Source organism: Rhinolophus ferrumequinum, chromosome 6 (genome assembly GCF_004115265.2).
Source record: "Rhinolophus ferrumequinum isolate MPI-CBG mRhiFer1 chromosome 6, mRhiFer1_v1.p, whole genome shotgun sequence".
Lineage (NCBI taxonomy): Eukaryota > Metazoa > Chordata > Mammalia > Chiroptera > Rhinolophidae > Rhinolophus > Rhinolophus ferrumequinum.
In genome coordinates, this window is record NC_046289.1 from 60,619,202 (window position 1) to 60,638,260 (window position 19,059).

The following is a 19,059-nucleotide window of genomic DNA, read 5'->3' on the forward strand; positions in this document are numbered from 1 at the left end:
TGAGCATGCTAGGATGGCTATACTACATTCACTTGGAAGAACTGCCAGGGGATTCTGTTCCATAGGAAAGCCTGCGGCAAACACCATTTACCAAAGCCAGAAGGAATGTGCTATTGAGAAGGGCAGCAGTATCACCGAGATGTGAAGTATTACTAGTAGCTTTAGTCTATAGGTCAGGGATGGTCAGGCATGATGGGGAGAGTAGAACCCCAAATAATCTAAGCCAAACCAAAGGGCTACAATTATATTATAGTGAGTAGCAAGACTGGAGTTGCAAAGGGACCTAACCCATAGAAAAGTATGGAGATAGTCAATAGAACATGGCCACTCTAGGAGCAAAATATGTGGGCAGCCAAGAATACTGTTCAACTTATACCAACAAAGGAAATCAATGATGATAACAAGGAGTCTGAGGGAGGACACCCCATTAAAAAATCACAATTCGTTGTGCAGTTTCTCATCCTCAACGAGTTTTCAGACTCAGAATGCATTTATTAGAGGTGGCCAGATCTCCAGCATAAAGGATCCTGTAGCCATAGCATGTGCACGTGGTAATGATTCCTTCCCCAACAGATTGTTTCGGCCATTAACTTAAAGAAACTATACATTGGGGGAAAGAGAATTCCCAATATTTTGAGGATTGTTGGAAAAGGGGTATAAATTGATAATAAAACCTGGAAACTCAACATATTTTCATGACCCCTGTTAGAGCTGAGGCATATGAAGGCCAAATAATAAATGAGGTCCTAGATAAAGTCCAAGGGTCAGCTTGATCTGCTGGATATTTATTCATTTCCAGAAAGTATGGCTGGAATTAGCATGCTTGACAAATACTGCAATTCCCATATTGAGGCCTTGGCCCTCCCTACTGTGAGACTTGTAATTCCACAGGCTAAATAAAATCCTCTAAAACGGTCCCCACCAGTGGTCAAAGCAGCAAATCAAAAACAATATCACATCTTAGAGAGGGGGATAGTGGATATTAATGCTACCTTTAAAGATTTCAAGGGAACAGGGATGATGATCACCATTGTATCCTTGTGTAATTCACCATCTAGTCCCTACCAAACCCAGACAGATAGATGTTTGGGATGACTACTGACTACCCAAAGCTCCAGGAATAGCTCTAATCATAGCCATGTATCCTAACTCTCCATGACTCACTGGGGGCCTTCATTTACACTTCTTTTCTCTGAAACTCATGAAAAGTCACAGGGATTCTGTGGCTCAAAGGGCTAACACTTTCACCGAGGACATACCAAGCGTCCCATTGAATTGTACACTAAAGTTGGTTTATGGCACTTTGGCCTCCTTGTATCCAGGGAGGGACTAGTAAGCAAAAAAACAGAAGTCACAGCATTGACAAGGGAAATTGACCTTGATCATCAGGAGGAGGTAGGACTGCTTTTATACAAGCAACTCATCTGGGCATTGCTTGGGATTCAGTTGCCCACCTGTGACTATGAATGGGTAGGTACTACAACCTTAGCCTGAGGAGAGTATGGTGACCAGGGACTCAGACACTCAGAGTGTCATCTGTGAATAGTAAATGTTTTATGGTAGTTATGTAAGACTTAAATGCCTATGATATGAATATGGTTATTATATATTCTATATATTCTAGAACTTAGAACATAATATTGCATTGACTTCCTTTTGCTGATTTTTAGATTTATTATGAATCTCTTTATTTCACATGAAGTTAATAGTAAAAGTATAAACATGGATTTATTCATTTGTAAATGTTATGACTTTTCACATTGCAGCACCTCACTTAAAGGTAGCCTATAGGGTTATATTGTTCAGAAAAAGGGTCCGTGTTAAGTAGGAGATACCACAAAATAAGCTTGTGTTCTTGCCTATTTCTGTCCCTTCTCTTTGAAGGTCACTGTAAATACAACAGGAAACTCAGACCATGACATCTATATAAACACTGACCAGCTGTTTTTCTTTCCTCTAAGGTCAGAAGATGCCAGGGAGGACACAATGAGGGAGAAGGGCCTTCAGATACATATCACATGTAATTTAACCAGGTCCCCTAGTGGCTGAGAAAACATTACCCAACTTCTTTCCCAGTAGAATTTCTCCCAGTTTTAATAGAATGTTGGCGGAGATGGCTGCTGTCTCCACTCCATATTTTATTTCATGGATCCTTACCATTTGCTTCCATTCAAATTCCTACCTTTGTGGTACAAATCTTCTGCACACTCCTGGGATGTGCTGCAGTTTGCATCCTAGACCTACTAAATATGGACAGTTTAGGGTCATCTCCCCTCTGTACTGGAAATACACAAATGGTGCTCCCTCTAGGTTTATTTTCCTAGGCCCTTTCTATAGGTTTAATAGGTGAGGATAATAGACACATTTAATACTACTTTAAAATCATCTCCTTGTAAATAGATTCTCAGCTTCTTTTCCTTGGCTTCTACCTAATTTTCATCATGCTGGGCTCAGTACGCCCCATACATTCACTAGAGCATTATAATATGGTAATTTTATCTTTGGTGATCTGTTTTCTACTTAAATAGTTCAAACTTTCAACTTAAATGGTTTCAACTTTCCAGTTGAAGCTAGAATTTCAACAGAACCCATGGTTCAAGTTGAATGGAGTTTGATTGAACACCCCTGATGCATAATGCTGCAAAAATATTGATTATTATATCTTCAAATGGTAACATGTTCAAACAATGAGCACTTCTTGTGCAAATGGCTTAGCTGCAAAACTTCAACAATTTCTGCTTACAAGTAAATTTCAAGGGACAAAATTAGTAAGTTTCAATATATTGATCTTTAAGAAGTATTTCTTTTATTTTAATCAAACCAAACAAAGACATAGACTAAAACATTAAAGATGCATATCCTATGGATACTAGCATAATTAAACACTCATGCAGTGTCACTGATTCCTGTTCCTTGCAATGGCAGAAAGAGCCATGACAGAGCAGGTGGCAATACAGACACCTACATTCTAAGATACCTCTCAGATTTCTGGCAAGCATAATCAACAGTAAGGATACTCTGATAGTGCTACCATGGCAACCCTGGGAACAGACAAGAAATGGAAATGGAAGAGACTCTCCACATTGATAAGAGGTCAGCTATTACTCCCACAAATCCCACTTGATCAATAAATCAGTAAGCTTACATCTTTACCAAAATTTCAGCTTAGTGATTAGTACAGATGAATATTAGTCAGTTATAATCCTTCTAAGTATCTTTCAACCAGAATATGCTAATACTTCAAAGGTAGATGTGTTGGGTTTTTTTTAATGAAGGAATAAAATTTCAACCTGGTGTTATTTAGCTGGAATAGGTTAAAATGTAAAGATACTATATGTTCTCTGAGAAGTCACATTTTTCTCTTACTTTAAATGACTATCTGACAAGTTCTTAACGTTCTTTCCCACCATTCAAAGCAAATATTTGGATCCTTATTAGTGTATGTATGTCAGTGGTTAATAGCAGATAAAAGAGAACGCATTTACTTATTTAATAATTTGTTAATGAGTCAGAATCATTTTGAGTATTAAACAGATGCTCCTTCCTGAGCTGTAAGTACCTATCCTCTCAACATTCAAACATTGTCATCTCTCAGTACCTATCACAAGTCCATCTCAAAACTTCGCAACCCATCATAGCCCCTGGGGGGGACTCATCCCTTCCCTAAACCATCAACTGTGTGTCAGGACAGAGTGCCTGGTACACCTGAGGCCCCTTGTGAATTCCAGCCTCTAGTCCAAAGAACATCAAATGTTTGAGTGAAATTTGGCACTTGATATTTTCTGCTCCCAGACTCATATAATGTCCAACTTGAGTGGACTTGAGGTCACTAATCTACTTACCCTCTTTACATGTATAGTGAGTGACTTCCCTGAGGTCAAGATCATTGCATGGCAACCATACCTTAGAAATACAGACTCAATCCTGAGACAGATGGCAAATACTTTATTTCTGCATCAGATCTTCTGAAATCCCCCAGAAGGAGTCCTCTGTATTACCTAATGATGATTTTTGTAATCCATGACTGTATCAACATGCTACAGAACTACAAAATAAATTTGCTTTGACTGTATACCCTATTTGTGGCACAGAGACTGCTCACTGGTTTCTCCCAGCCCAGCCTGTAGTGCCAGATTTATGGTGTTTTTAAATCCTGCCTGCTAATCCCTTGCTACTCTGCTTTTCCAAATCAAATTCAGTCAGACTTATCTAGCTCTGTCTGAATGTGTCCCTTGATTGAGTGATGTTAGTTCAAGAAAAAACACTCAAATCAATTTAATGCAAATTCCCATTCACAGCCTGGTTGACCCATCAGGATACTGACAATAATAGATTGGAGTACTTAATTCCTAAGGCATGTGACTCATCAAAGGCTTAGTAATCAATTTCCATTGCAGCGACTGCATAATTCGTCTTTGGCACTCTTAAGCTCTGGAATACCAAGTGCTTGTTCATTTTTCTAAGGCCTACACATTCTTTCCAAATAGCAAAGCCCTTTCCATGTCTCCGCAATCATTTCCTTATCTAAATTTCCATATGCTGCCTCGGCAAGGCGTCTCACCTATGAAGGTTTTAGATCAATAAAAATAATTGGCATGTTTTGCCTGCAGTTGCTGATGCCTGGAATAGATTACACGCTACTCTGGCAGACAATGGGAAGATGAAATGGAGGCTGGTCACTACGTCCATCCACAGTAGTCATTAACTCTATATTGCACAGCCAGTAGGCATTCTTACAGTCTGAACTCCGTTTTCCAAAGGTCCCCAATCTGTCTTTACTCTTAGCATTGAAGTGAAGCATATACAAATAGGCAACCAGGAGACATCCTTTCTGTTTTAAGAAAAGCATGCTATGTTCATCCAGAATGCATTTGTATCTGCATTTGTCACTTTCTGTGTCTCTTTTACTTTGACATAAGTATTATATTGAGAGCTGATTATGCCCTGGGAGTTCTCTCTGGCAACCAGGTAAGTTTTGCCTCAATCTTCCATCTACAGGTAAGGAAATCATTAAAAAATTAGGTCACAGAAATCTGTAAAAGAGAAGCAGTCATTGTAGTAACTTTTTTTTTTTTTAAAGGGACCAAGTTCTTATTCATAACTTTGTTCTTGCTAAGGTAGGGGGAAAAAATCAGGCATGTTCCTCTATGTCCTTGTATTCCCCAAGTGCAGAAGACTATACGCACTGCCAAGTCATCCATGAGAGCTACAGTGGACATTTCAATCGGGACGATATTTCTGTCCATTTCTAAGTAAGCAATGAAAATATTAAAATAATATTTAATGCTCAGAGGCATTAAATATCATGCCTCTGAGAACATGTTTCTCTCATACTGTTGGCCCTATCTTTTGTAATATTCATCTGCATCCTTTCATTCTATCAATAAGAAAATCAATGCCTAGAAGAGGAATTAGAATTAGTGACTGTTTAAGGTTCTTCTCTACTCTGAGTCAGCAGGGAAATTTGAAGAAAGTGCTGGTGGGAACATAAGGAATGAAAGTGCTTCTCAAACCTGAGTGGACCCCATTAACAGGAAATATTCTTATAGTCACCCAGCATTAACTTACATTTCTTTAAAGATGTACATATACATTTTATATGTGATATACATAATATCCTAAGAATTTAGCTAAAAAGAAAAAACTTCCTTCATAAAGTTTACTGTCTTAGTTCAGGCTGCTATACAAGAATACCACATAGACTGAATGGCCTGCAAACAACAGAAATTTAATTCTTACAGTTTAGGAGGTTGGAAAGTCCAAGATTAAGCCACCAGCAGATTCAGTGTCTGTTAAGAACTCACTTCCTGGTTCATAGATGGCTATCTTCTTGCTATAGCATTACACGCAGAAGGAATGAGGCAATTCTGTGGGGTCTTTTTTTATAAGGGTACTAATCCCATTCATGAGGATGCATCCTCATGACCTAATCACCTCGCAAAGGCCCCACTTCCATGTACCTTCACATTTGGTGATTAGGTTTTAATATATTAATTTTGGGAGGACACATTCAGTCTATAACACTTACAATAGTGAGCATAAACCTAAGAAGATTTTTGTGTTACATACTTGGTATTTAGTGATAAAGCAGTGTCGTACACATTATAGGAATTTAGAAAATACTAGAATGAAGACTTCTTATTCAATTATAAAACCAAAGCAAATTTACAAATTAATTCTAAAACTTACACACGATTACATGGTAGTTGACAACATTAATGTAATGTATTTTTTTTGGCTTAAAAATTGTTTTATTACTAACCACATAGAAAATTTTTCACTTGCCAACTTGATAGTTTGGAATTTGATATGATGGACCATTAATTGTCATCGTTAAGAAAAATAACTAATAACATATTTATTTTAATACTAGACGGGGGTACATTTGTAAACTCAATGCTGTTAGGGATCACAAGTTTGTACATATATAGGATTAAGCCAATATGTTTGTTTGAGATATAAGTGTGGTATTGACTATATCCACAGGTTCATTCCTTTGTTTTTGTACATCAAAATTGATATTTCATCCTGAAGATGTTAGTTCTAATTTTAGTAAGAGAAAAAAAAATAAACATAGTCAACTACACTTTAAAAATTACTTAAAAGCCTACAAAGAGCTAGACAAAGTTACGTCACTAACCCAACAGAGACAATAGATCCTAAAATTCTGAAATTTTCCAGAGTGGGAAAAATAAGTCACAAAAAAGGAATGACAATCAGAGTGTCTTCAGAACTCTCAACATCAACATTAAATGAAAGCAATAAATAATGCCTTCAAAATTCTGAGAAAAAATTATTATTCTACCCTCACATTTGATGAGTAGTTTGTATAGGCAGAGAAATTCAAGTTGAAAAAGACATGTTCAGATATAGAACTAAAATATACCTTTCACGTACATTTTCTCAGATGCTACTGGAGGATGGATTCCATCAAATCAAGATTTTAAGCAATGACAATAACAACATAAACAATAAGATGTACTATTCAGTAAAAGGGAGCTCAAACACTGGTGAGAAGACAAAGTCCTAGATGAGTAATAACTCATGTCCAGAGAATAATCAATCCCAATTTGTGCTAGAGCACAGAGGCTGCAAGAGGAAGTTACCTAGTAAATAAAGAGAACTGATGGATTTGTATTTTGGCATTTAGAAAAATCAGTTGGTATTTGACAGCTCACTGACCTTTTGAAAAAATCGATACATAGAAAACTAAACATTGTACAAGAAGAGAATCTTAAGTATAGTATACTACCTGGCTCAGCTGAAAACAAAATTCCTATAGTCATATTGTAGATGCCAGCTTGATTTGACAAAAACTTATGATAAATATGTTGAGAAAACCATGGAGTAGGCAAACTAAAGCCAGGGATAGGAGGTTCAAATAAATCATCAACATCAATAATAGAATGCAATATCCCAACTGATAAAGAAATAGAAGAAAACATATATTATTATCAATCGTAGGTAAATTCCAGATAAAACAGCTAAGAGGGGAGAGTAGTCCCTCTAGGAAGTACTAGTGGAGTAGGAAGTATGGCGTTAGAGAAAGGGGTGATTGTTTTTCTTAAGTCTTTTAGCACTATTTGACTTTTAACTCTATTAATATGTTACTTTGATTAATGCTTTATGAATTAATTTTAATTTAAGACATTCTGATTGAAGGGAATCCCCCGAGTACTAAATAGGATGAACAAAGTATGACTCATACTAAACACACATTGAGAACTTCATCATCCTTAGAATTTCTAAATTCTACCAGCTTTCAGAATAAATTTCCTTTGCAACAATCCTACAGACTTTTTAGCAACAACATTTATCCATAGTTTTTGTTTTGTCTTGTTGTTTTCCATTCAGTAAATCAAAGTCCTGGGTGCAAATCTTAGATTTACACCTTGGATGTTTATAGACTTAAAAGTCAAGGTCCTAATAAGAACAAGTTGACACACCTAGTGACGTATTCTATGAATAGTTCCTTTGTTAAACATTTCTCAAACTATGTACAGGGTACAGGGAAACAAACAAACAAAAAAGGATGTGCAATAATCCCTGGGTCTAGCAATCCAGAGAAACATTCCAACCCTAGGTCAAAGGGAGATAATAGTTATAAGAAATCAGAAAAGTTAGATAGAAGGAAATTAATAGGACACATTAGACCTTAACACATGAAAAAGTCTCCTTCAAACAGCAATGTTTCAATAATCTAGGATTGTCTACTTCTATAAGAATCCATTCATATTAATTGAATTTAAAAGGACATTTACATAATATGATAAATGTCATTCATTATCGATGGGTTGAATCTTTAAACCAAAGAATGGAAGACTTAGTTATAATATATTTTTAAATTAAGCATTGACATTTACAATCTTTTCTGTAACTATAATTAACAGATTTGGTAGAAGTAAGACGTTCGGTAAATTTAGTAAATTTTTCATCTTTCCCAGCAGAGACAATAAACTCTGTCTAAACACTCATTGTTTTATTTCTTGTCAGCTTTAAAGTAATGATGCAAACCACAGAATTAATATTAAATCATTGCCTCTTAATAATAGGACTGGAGCTCGAGAAGGTGACTTGAAATTCATATTTATATATTGTTCTGTATTGTTTGAATAGTGAGCCAATATATGCACATGTTAAAAATAGTCGGTGAGTGGCTTCAGTAAAAATACCATTGCAGTTGTCCAGGAAAGAAATGTAGAAGGCAGAAGTGCACTATTGACCTAACCAGGGCACAGGCGCTTCATCCGTTTGGTGTCTCCAAATATTGATAGGAGTTTATTCATTTCTTTCAGCACTATTGTCATCAGTGTCAGAAGCCCCAGGGAATAAGAAAAGAAGAAACACAAAATCCTGGTTTTATCCTTGTTTAAACCTGAAGTGACTAATTTGATGACTTCTTGGAGTTTGAAGTGTTTAGAATATGTTATGATTCATTCCTAGTGGGAACTCAACTAGATGAGGTCAGCTCTAAAAAGACATAAGGTTGAATGTTTTCAAATTTGCTGTGGACTATGAAATCCGTACCTGTTACACTTAGGGAAGGTGACTAGACACAGGGCAGATGAATAGGAGGAATAAAGGAAGGAACTAAGTGAACAATGCAAGAGGCCAGGAAGAAAATATTGGCCACTGACCTTCAAAAGGAAGTAACATAGTATGATAACATGTTGGACGAGTGCAAACCTAGTAAACACAAGCAGGTCTCCTCTTATCATATAAGCTCCAACAAGTCTGTGAAGCCAGCACAAGGAATAGCCTTACCATTTTAGTGATATACATAAAAAGGGTGCCAACAAATGTATATAAATTTTAAGACAGGAAAAAACTGTATTAAAATTATGCTGATGGTAACCACTTTGAGCGCCTCTTGTAATTGCAGAAGTCAAACATGACTTGTATTCATCTTTTGTTATTGGTATATATTGAGTATTACAATTTCAATACAGTTTTTTCCTTTCTTAAAATGTGTATACATTTTTTGGCACCGTGTGTGTGTGTGTGTGTGTGTGTGTGTGTGTGTGTGTATCTTCATATATATCTCACAAATACAAGACCATCTGAGAACTGAGGAACAAAATAGTGTAAATGCATATTGCTATGGAATGAAGTGTGTGCCCCCAAAACACACATATTGAAGCCCTAACCTCCATTGTGATGGTATTTGAAGATAAGACCTTTGGGAGATAATTATGTTTAGATGAGGTTGTGAGAGTGGGGCCCTCATAATGGGATTCATGCCATTTAAAAACAAAACAAAAAAAAGGACGGGGCACCAGAGCATGCACTCTCTCTTTCTCTCTGATGTGTTAGGAACAAGAAGAAGGCTACCATCTGCAAGCACAGGAAGAGAGCCTTCACCAGAACTTGACCATGCTGACAACCTGATTTCAGAATTTCAGCCTCCACAACCATGGAAAAATAAAGCTCTGTTGTTTAAGCACCCAGTCTGTGGTATTTTATAGTGGCAGCCAAAGCTGACTGATACAATGATCCAGACAAGTTTATCTGCTGTCTACTAATCCCCAGCTGTGGTGGAAAGCACTGGATTCGAGTTCTAAAAATACTGCACTGGTCATTGAGAGTACGCTGTGGTCTGAGAATGTTAACGCCTGTCAGCTACTATATTACCTAGGAATGCATCCTGCTACAAGAAAGCCCAGCTTGGGGTATTTTAAAAATGGAGGTTTACCTTTTTCACATAAGAATTTTAGAGTTAGATGCAACATTGATGTCATAGACCCAGGCTCTTTGTTCTTCCATTTTTTAAATGTTGGATTTTTGTTCACGAGCTTTTCAATTTGTGATAGCAAGATGATCTCCATGCATCTCATTTGACTCCCAGGCCAAAAGAATGAGGAAGGAGCAAAAGGCCTGTCCCTTCTAGGCTTTGCTGAAGATGGCTTCCCTTTCTAAATAAAAAACGACAGTGATCCCCTATAGCTCATTTGTCAAAACTGAGTCACGTTCCCTGCCTTTCTCCTCACCCTCACATCAATCTGAGGAAACAAATATCCAAGAGTGCCTTAAACAAATCATGATTTATCAGCTGGAATAAGAGCTTATCCTCCTTGAGATCATAGATGGAGCCCTATCTGCAACCTGAAAATTAGGAGTTCTTTACGAGACAAAAAGATGCACACAGGGAGGCAATACATCTTCCAAACCTACCTTCTCTACCTGCTCTACTTAGAATAACCTAGGGGCTGATGAGCAAATATCTCATGTGCTGTCAAAGTAGCTTAACTTTCTATATAGGATTTTCCCCTATTCAGTTGCTTTTTACAATTAAGGGCCCCAGATGAATCTCTAATAGTAATTTGTCTTAAATTATCTATTAAAGCAGAGTGACATTTGAGAAGGGCATTAGTGTAGTTGACGGCTAGCTGGAGTGATGTGGGCTCCCAGGGTGAGCTTGGAGGGTGGGAGGCAGAAAAGTATAGGAAAAGGAGTTAGAAGAGTCATTATTGATGAATGCTAGAAAACCTTCTTCCCTTCTTCCTGGAAGGGAGTGGGCAGCTATTAAACCCTATCGATACTGACTTATAACTTCTACAGAAAGGAGGGGTAACAGTTACATCCTGCAAAGTACTTGGAACTAGTATTGCTTCAGCAAAGTCCCACAAGATTTTCAAAAAAGGCAAAATATGGCTATCGATATAACTGCCCAGTATATCTACAGCTAGACCAAGAACACTATGCTGACAATGAATCTCTTGCAAACTCTAATAATCACCTGCGATAACTTTATATGCGAAGTCAATGAGTTTCAAGATTTGAATTGTGAGCTTTCAGAAACCCCATATGTAATATTTTTGATTACATTAAGTTGTATGCAGAGACATATAGAGGTTTTTATAATGCTGGATAAGTGCTGTCTTGCTTTTCGAGGGAGTTTCGACAATAGAACCAGTTTATTACACCCTCGAGCTACATCCCTATCTGATATGGTACAGTAATGAGAATTTTAATACTTATTAACCTCATGAATTTTGCAAACTGATAAAATTAAAAGAAGGAATATCTATTGCATCACTGAGGTTTTATTCAATAACTCTGTGTCTAATATGTTAAGGATATTATTACTGTTGCCTCCTTTTTAAAGCTTAAAGAATAATTTTGAACTATTCCTCTTGATTTTTTTACACAAATCCTTCTGACCATACAGTATCATTCTTTGCATTTAACTTGGATACAAGTCTTCAAACAAAGCCTGTTGGCTGCAAAGGTGACTGCCCTTCCCAACCGCTTTGTCACCCCTAATATTAAGTTCCTAAAAAGTCCCTGACCACTAGTGCTGCTTCCTTTTAAAGAAGGAGACTTTTATTTTACATTCCCTTGCAGAATCAGCCTGACTGCACAAGGTTAGAGATTAATGGATGGAATATTCATTTCCTGTAGCAGATATTCATAAACATAAACTCTCATAGGATACATGGGGCTTTTCATAGAGCTGTTTAGAATGCTTTGTGGTAAGTAGTTTATACTGAAGCCAAGCTGGTGAGGATAAATGAAATATTTGAGGCTGCAATGAAACCTAAACCCGTTCAAGGGTGATACATAAACTTTCGATGGATTTAAAAAAATGAGTTTGGTTTAATTGTGAATAATGGCTTGGTAGCATTGTAATTTGGGGTAAGGGAGAAAGAGGCTTTAATTTAGAACCAGATCTGTAATAAAATATATTTGAACCCTCATTCTGTTCAAACATGAAAACAGGCGGTCAGGGAAAAAAAAAAAAAAAGGTGCAGAAGCCCTGAGTAAGATAATGGGATTTCTCTTAATTTGATTTGCTGTGGAGAATGCTGGCCTATTTAATGTATCCATGTGGAGTTGCTGTTTATATTTTGGTTTCTAATTAGCATAGTCATTCTGAAACCTCTAGCTGACTTCCCCTTCCATATAAATCTAATTTGGCCTTGAGGAGGGTTATTAGAGCAGCGCAAGGAGCACAAACAAAGGGAAATGACTGCCAAACAGCAGGCAGGCTCAATGCATCGGGGCATGCGCCCAGGCCAGCAGCCAGGCTGGTGTGTGGTGCTGAGGATAGCAGGACAGATGAAGGGACAGAGCCTGGACAACAAATCAATCAACCTTCTCCCTCCTACTCTCCCCAAGCCCGCCCCGCCCCAGCCTGAGTTGCCTAAGTGAAGCCATTTCATAATAAAAAAGAGATGATATTGAGGGGATGTGAAAGCTATAAAGAAAAGATTTAAAATTGATTTTGAAAGTTTCTAAACTAGGCCATAGGATGGATGGTCTGTATTGAAGTAAATGCTTAGTCTCCCTCCTAAAACTCCTTGTAAAGAGTGACATTTCAATTTTCCCTGGCTTTGGGGAGCTTGATTTTTTTATAACTCTACAACTCAGTCTTTGAGAAGCACCTTCTAGCAGTGATAATAAAGTATATTGAGTGGGGATATGGACAACACTGATAAAGAGGCACTAATCCTTATTCTGTGTGAAAAATAGTCTGAAGGCAGATTCTATCCCAAAGGGGAAGAAAGAAGAATGCTAAACATGACTAGCAGTGACCTATTTTTCACCAAGCAATTGAAGCTCAAGTACATTTTGACTAAAATGTTGTTCGTGGGGAAGAGCAAGGGACTTAAATTCTTTGTAAAGGGCATTGAAGTACTAACTTATAATTTTGTGATAACTATAAAGACGAGAGACAACAAGGTTCTTTTGAGGAGGTTGAGGGGGGTCTGCTAGCATTGACCTGGCAAGTCCTCTCTAGGATTTACATTTGTAGTTGGTGATTTGTCTTAACTGGTTTCTGCATCCTTTAGAAAGTTAGTAACAGCAGCTTTCAAAAGCGCAGCAGACCTTGTTTATAAAGGTCTATGAGAGTTCTGATGAGCATAACTTATTGCAAAAGTTTCCCCTACTGTGAGGAGCCGAATGCTAATGATCTGAATCTGTTCTTTATCCAGAACAGTGAGAATTACAGCTCCCCTAGAACACATTGAAAAGTCTCTGGGATTAAACTTTAAAACATGTACTTCTGTCATATTCTGCATATTCTATTTAAATACATGTCTATCAACAATTTATTATGTACTGACAGTGTTAAGAGTTGCAGACACTTGAGCTTAATATATTCCTATGTAAGAAAAGGAGAAATCAGATTAGATAGATGATAGATGATAGACAGATAGATAGACAGACAGACAGACAGATAGATAGATAGATAGATATAGATATAGATATTTAAAAATTAAAAGGAGCTTTGTAACATAGGAATGTTTTCAGTCTGATGAGGGTGGAGATGGGGTAGTTTCTGGAAAAGAGATAAATGGAAGTATCTTTTCTAGATTTTTTAATGGGGGTGGACATGGATTTCAGATGAAAGAAGATAGGAACATATCCAAGGCCCTTTATCCAAAATGACAGTGGTAATATGAACTAGGCACTCTGCTGCGAGTTCAAAGACCTCTTATTTTGACTTATTTACTCTTTCCACCCTACCCAGATCCAGAGTTTGCTTAATCTCACTGCCCAGCTACCCATGAGATCAGGGAGTTGCCTCACTGCTCTCGGCATCTGTTTCTTCATCTGTCAGAAACTGAGGAGAATGAATCTCTGTGGGGTGGGGGACATCTCCTTGGATTTTTCTTTTCTACCTGATCTCTACTACAAGTAGGAATATCTCAGGAGTCAGTCTTAGGCTCTCATTTACTTGCTTCTTACACATCTCCTTTGAAGAGCTTTTTCACAATTTCAAATACCATCTACAGCCTCCATATTAAGCTTTGAGATGCCTATAAATATGTGAGTAGAAATGTCATCCAGGTGATTAGATAAGTAGGTCTGGCTGTCAGCAGAGTCCTGGGATAAAGACACTATGTCTACATTAGAATTCATGACCTGCTCTGCCAGGCCCTACTACCAATACCCATGAACCAACTCCATTTCCAGATTCCCAGGCTCAGCAAGAGGCAGCATCTCCATCTTTTCTTCCTTAAAGGAAGTCTTAACAGTTTTCCCAAACATCTCTGACCTTGTCCCTAGTCCCTTTGTCTCTACACCCCTACCCCACTGATCTTCGACACATCACCTCTTATCCTGCTCCACACTTGTCATTTCCCAATCATTCTCCACACACTGAGTGGTCTTTGTAGCATGTACATATATCATCATTCCCCCATTTAAAACTTCCAGCAGCTACCTGTTCTCTCAGAGACTTGGGCCCTTATCCTAATTTGCCCTCTGTGGCCCACCTGATTTGGTCCTGTCTACCCCTCCTTTTCCTTTGCCATTTTCCCTTGGATCAATGCACTATCTTTACAGTGGCCTTCTTTCAACTCCTTCAAGTGAAGTTTCTTTCCACATAGTACAATTGCCTGTACTGATTTCCCAATCATGCCTATCCTAACCCCTTTTAAAATGCAACAAAGTAAGTGAAAGCTGATCAGATGGAGCTAAATTCTATAGGAAAAAAAACAAAAACAATAAGACAGGCTGACAGGGGCAGGGAATGACTGAGGGAAAGGAAGGTGTTATCATTTTATACTAAATGATCAGGGAAGACCTTGCTAAAACAGTCACAACTGACAGGGACCTACCTGAAAAGCAAGAGTGAGCTGATCAGCTGTCTTTGTAAGAGCATTCCAGGCAGAGGAAACAGCAAAATTTAAGGCTCTCGCTGGACATCAAAGTACAGAAAGGAGGCCAGTGTGGCTGGAGCAGAGTGAGGGAAGCAGAGGGCAGAAGAAGATGAAGTCAGAAAGGTAGCTTATTGACCATTGTAAGGGTTTTGGATTTTTCTCCAGTTTGGGAGTTTGGGGCAAGATAATTGGCAGATCTGAATCATGTTTTTAAAGAATGACTCTAGCTGCTGTAATAAAAACAGCCTGAAGGGGACAAGGGTGGAAGCAAGACCAGTAAGGAAGACACTGGAATAGACCAGGTGCTAAGGCAGTAGTGAGAAAATGGCCATCACAGCATTAGCAATGCAGGCAATGAAATGGTTGGATTAAAGATACAGTTTGAAGGGAAAGCTCACAGGGCTTACTGATGGATTGGTTGAGGGCTGTGAGCTTCCTACTCATTCCCGAAGCTTGTGCCAGTTCCTCAGATGCCTTTCTGACTGTCCTTCTCTACCAACCAACTCTGCTTTCCCCGCTTATATACGAGTGTACCACCTCGCGTATGCGCCTCCTGAGCGCTTATCACCACTGTGATTGAACAGGAATTATTCTATTGATAAACTTATTTCCCGTGTTAAATTATACCCTTACAGGAAAGGCCAGTGTCTGTCCTGTCCCACACTCTATTCTGAACACAGAGGCACCTGAGGCACTCATCAGATACTTGGGCTTAAACTGCAGTTGGCTTCCCTATGTTAAAGTCCACCTGGCCAGTCATACATAGGTACACCTTTTCTAATCATTTTGTTATACCGCTATTGAAATAGAAGTGGAGAATTTTAACTCTGAAAACAGTCATGATAATAATGGAAGAGCTATTTCTTTGTTGGCAGCTCTCAAAGTGTGAATAATAGTGGAATGCATGATTGTTAGACAATCTGGAGCAATCAGACCTTTCAAACATTGAGCCAATATGTGTACCAACCAAGTTGTGTCCATTTTATTATAATCCATTAGAATGCATTGTATAAGTACTTAGAAGTGTGTGTTGATATTATTGAGATGGTAAAAGTTTCTAACATGAAGATTTCAAAGGCTCAGTTTATTAAGCATCAGACCTTCTGGTTCAACCAACTAAACCCAACACTAACTGTAAATTATCTACTGCCCATAGTGCTGAAACTATAGCTACCGGCTATGGCATAAATATGGTGCCTTCATACAAGGTCACAAAATCAATTTTTGGATGTTGTATTAGTCTCCTAGGGCTGCTGTAACAAAGTACCACAAATTTTAAAGCAGCAGAAATAAACTCTCTAGCCATTGTGGAGGCTAAGAAGTCTAACATCAAGGTGTCAGTAGGGCCATGCTCCTTCCAAAGCCTCTAAGAAAGGATCCTTCCTTGTCTGGTCCAGCTTCTGGGAGCCTCAGGTGTTCCTTCACTTATGGCAGCTTAATCTCTGTCTCAGTCTTCACATGGCTATTTTTCCTCTGTTTGTGTCCAAATTTTCTTTTTCTTATAAGGACATCAGTCATATTGGATGAAGAGGCCACCCTACTCTAGTATAAACCGCATCTTAACTAATTACATCTTCAATGTTTTTATTCCCAAATGAGGTCACAAACATAGGTATAGGGAGTTAGGAATTCAACATATCATTTTGAGAGGGACACAATTTAACCTATAACAGATGTGGTTAGAAGTAAACCTGAGAGTAGTTTTAATACAGTGTAAAGAGAAACGGACTAGGAATCAGAAAACCTTAATCTGAAGTTTAGCTCATTAAAGGTAGAAGTAAGTTACTTTAAAGAGGCTTCTTTTCTTATTTCCCACTCTTTAAAATTAGGGTGTTAGAAGAGATGACCTCTAGCCACTCAGATAATTCAGATCAGAAGAGAATGAGATTAAGTGAAACATTGAACTTGCTCAAATCATAGAATCAGCCATGTGGTGAACTTGCTGGTCCTGCCACTGTTTCCTTAAAGGTTTAACAAAGCATTTTTATTCTTTAAATGCCATTGTAAGGGGTAAGGCTTTATCTCTGACATCCACTTCCTAATTGAATCACATCAGTGTCATAGGTTCAGACCTGTAACCAGTTACTAGTTATATCTCCTACACTCAAGAAATCCTGTAACCGTAGCACAGAGAGCATTTCAAAACACTCTTTCAGAAATGAGATCACAATCTAACTACTCCATCCTCTCAAAAATTCACTTTAATAGTACACTCGTTACAGCACGCATCTTTGGTATTCTCTTGTATGGCTGGGTAGTTTTTTCTATCATTATGTTTTGTCAGATTGACCCTAGTTTAACTCGAGACTGTAAATATTGATGTCTTTCAATCATCTCTCTAATGTTCCACTAGGAAACCAATTAAGTTGCCCTATCACAATTTAAAGAGAAGATGGTTTACGGAACCCAGGAAAAAACACAATCAGACAAAATACAGCTTTAGAGAGTAGTCTTGGAGGATATCACTATTGGTCTAGACCAGACTTACATCCATTCTCTTCGGATAATGAGAAGGGCTAGGTGAAAGTAAAACGCAAATAAATGTATGCGATATCTGAAGATGGTCTATAAAGGCAACATGGGTGATGTAATAGTTAATGCTAACAGTACTTTCTAATGTGCCAGCCACTGTTCTATTTGGTGTTGCTGGCATGGATAATGTTTCTTTCACCTCACTGTCAGTTGGATCCAAGGTAATCCTGGGAAATTGCCATCGTTTAAATCATCATCTTTACTGTCTCTGAATATTCTGATCTTTAAAATCTTGAGAGTATATTACAGTCTAAAAATACTTGCATAAAAAACTCTCCATTGGTTCTCATGAAATACTTATGAGTCAAAGAACATGAGGATTAAAAGAGTCACGAGATTTGCACAGGGTTGCATAACCTGGACAGAAACTTGAGTCTTCCAGCTGCACACCCCATGCTCTAAATGCAGTATGTATATACATACATACATACACATTCCCATTTAATTCTCATAACTCTTTGTAGCTCTTTAAGAACTGTATGAAATTCCATAGAATGGAAATAATGTGATTTATTTAACCATTTCCCTGTTGGTAGGAATGTAGGTTGAGTCCATTTTTTGTCATAATTACAATGCTATAATTAATGAGTTATCCAGGTTTGTTTGCATACATGTACAAGTTCTCCTATAGAATTAATTCTTAGAATTAGAACTGCTGGTCAAATAGATTATATATGTTTTTAATTTTGAAAGATTTAGCAAAATTTACTACTATTTTTTATTAGTATTTCTCTCTGTCTCATTAAAAGTGAAACTGCCCTATCCTTTTATGTGCTCAACTTGTCTTATTTAGGTAAAAAAGTTTATGCTAGACCTATTAAATACATTGAGAAGCTTTGCATCTCATTCTGTGCTCTAGAACTATTTAAATAACAGGAACCAAAAAAAAAATCTGTTCCTTGAGGTTCTTTAAACCAGGTTACTAAAACCATCTAGGCCTCATGCTTTAACTACCAATAAAGTTAGTGGCTGTTACAGATTCCAATCTGCAATCAGACTCAGGAGACACAATAGCTTTAATTTAATACTGTGTTTACGTAGCCTTATGGAAGGATACATTTCAGGAAATGCAGCATTTTTACCTCATCCAAAGGACCAACAGCTACCTACCTTTATGATTTCTTTTGCCCCTCCATACACATGTGGTGTGTATGACTGCCCTGAATGAGACCCAAGATGGACGTGGGTCACCTTGACATATAGAAGCCACCGTTTCTATTACCCACAGCACTTTATACCATTCTAGTCATGTAGGACCCAGATCTGTACGCAAGCTCACCTCTGCATTGGTCCAGAGTTGTCGCACGACTGGGGGTCACTGCACATGAGGCACCACACAGTCCACACTGACCTTAAGCCTGTAATTTCCAAAGAGGACCCCAATGTCAGGCAGGCTTGGATCAGGTGTGATGTCAAC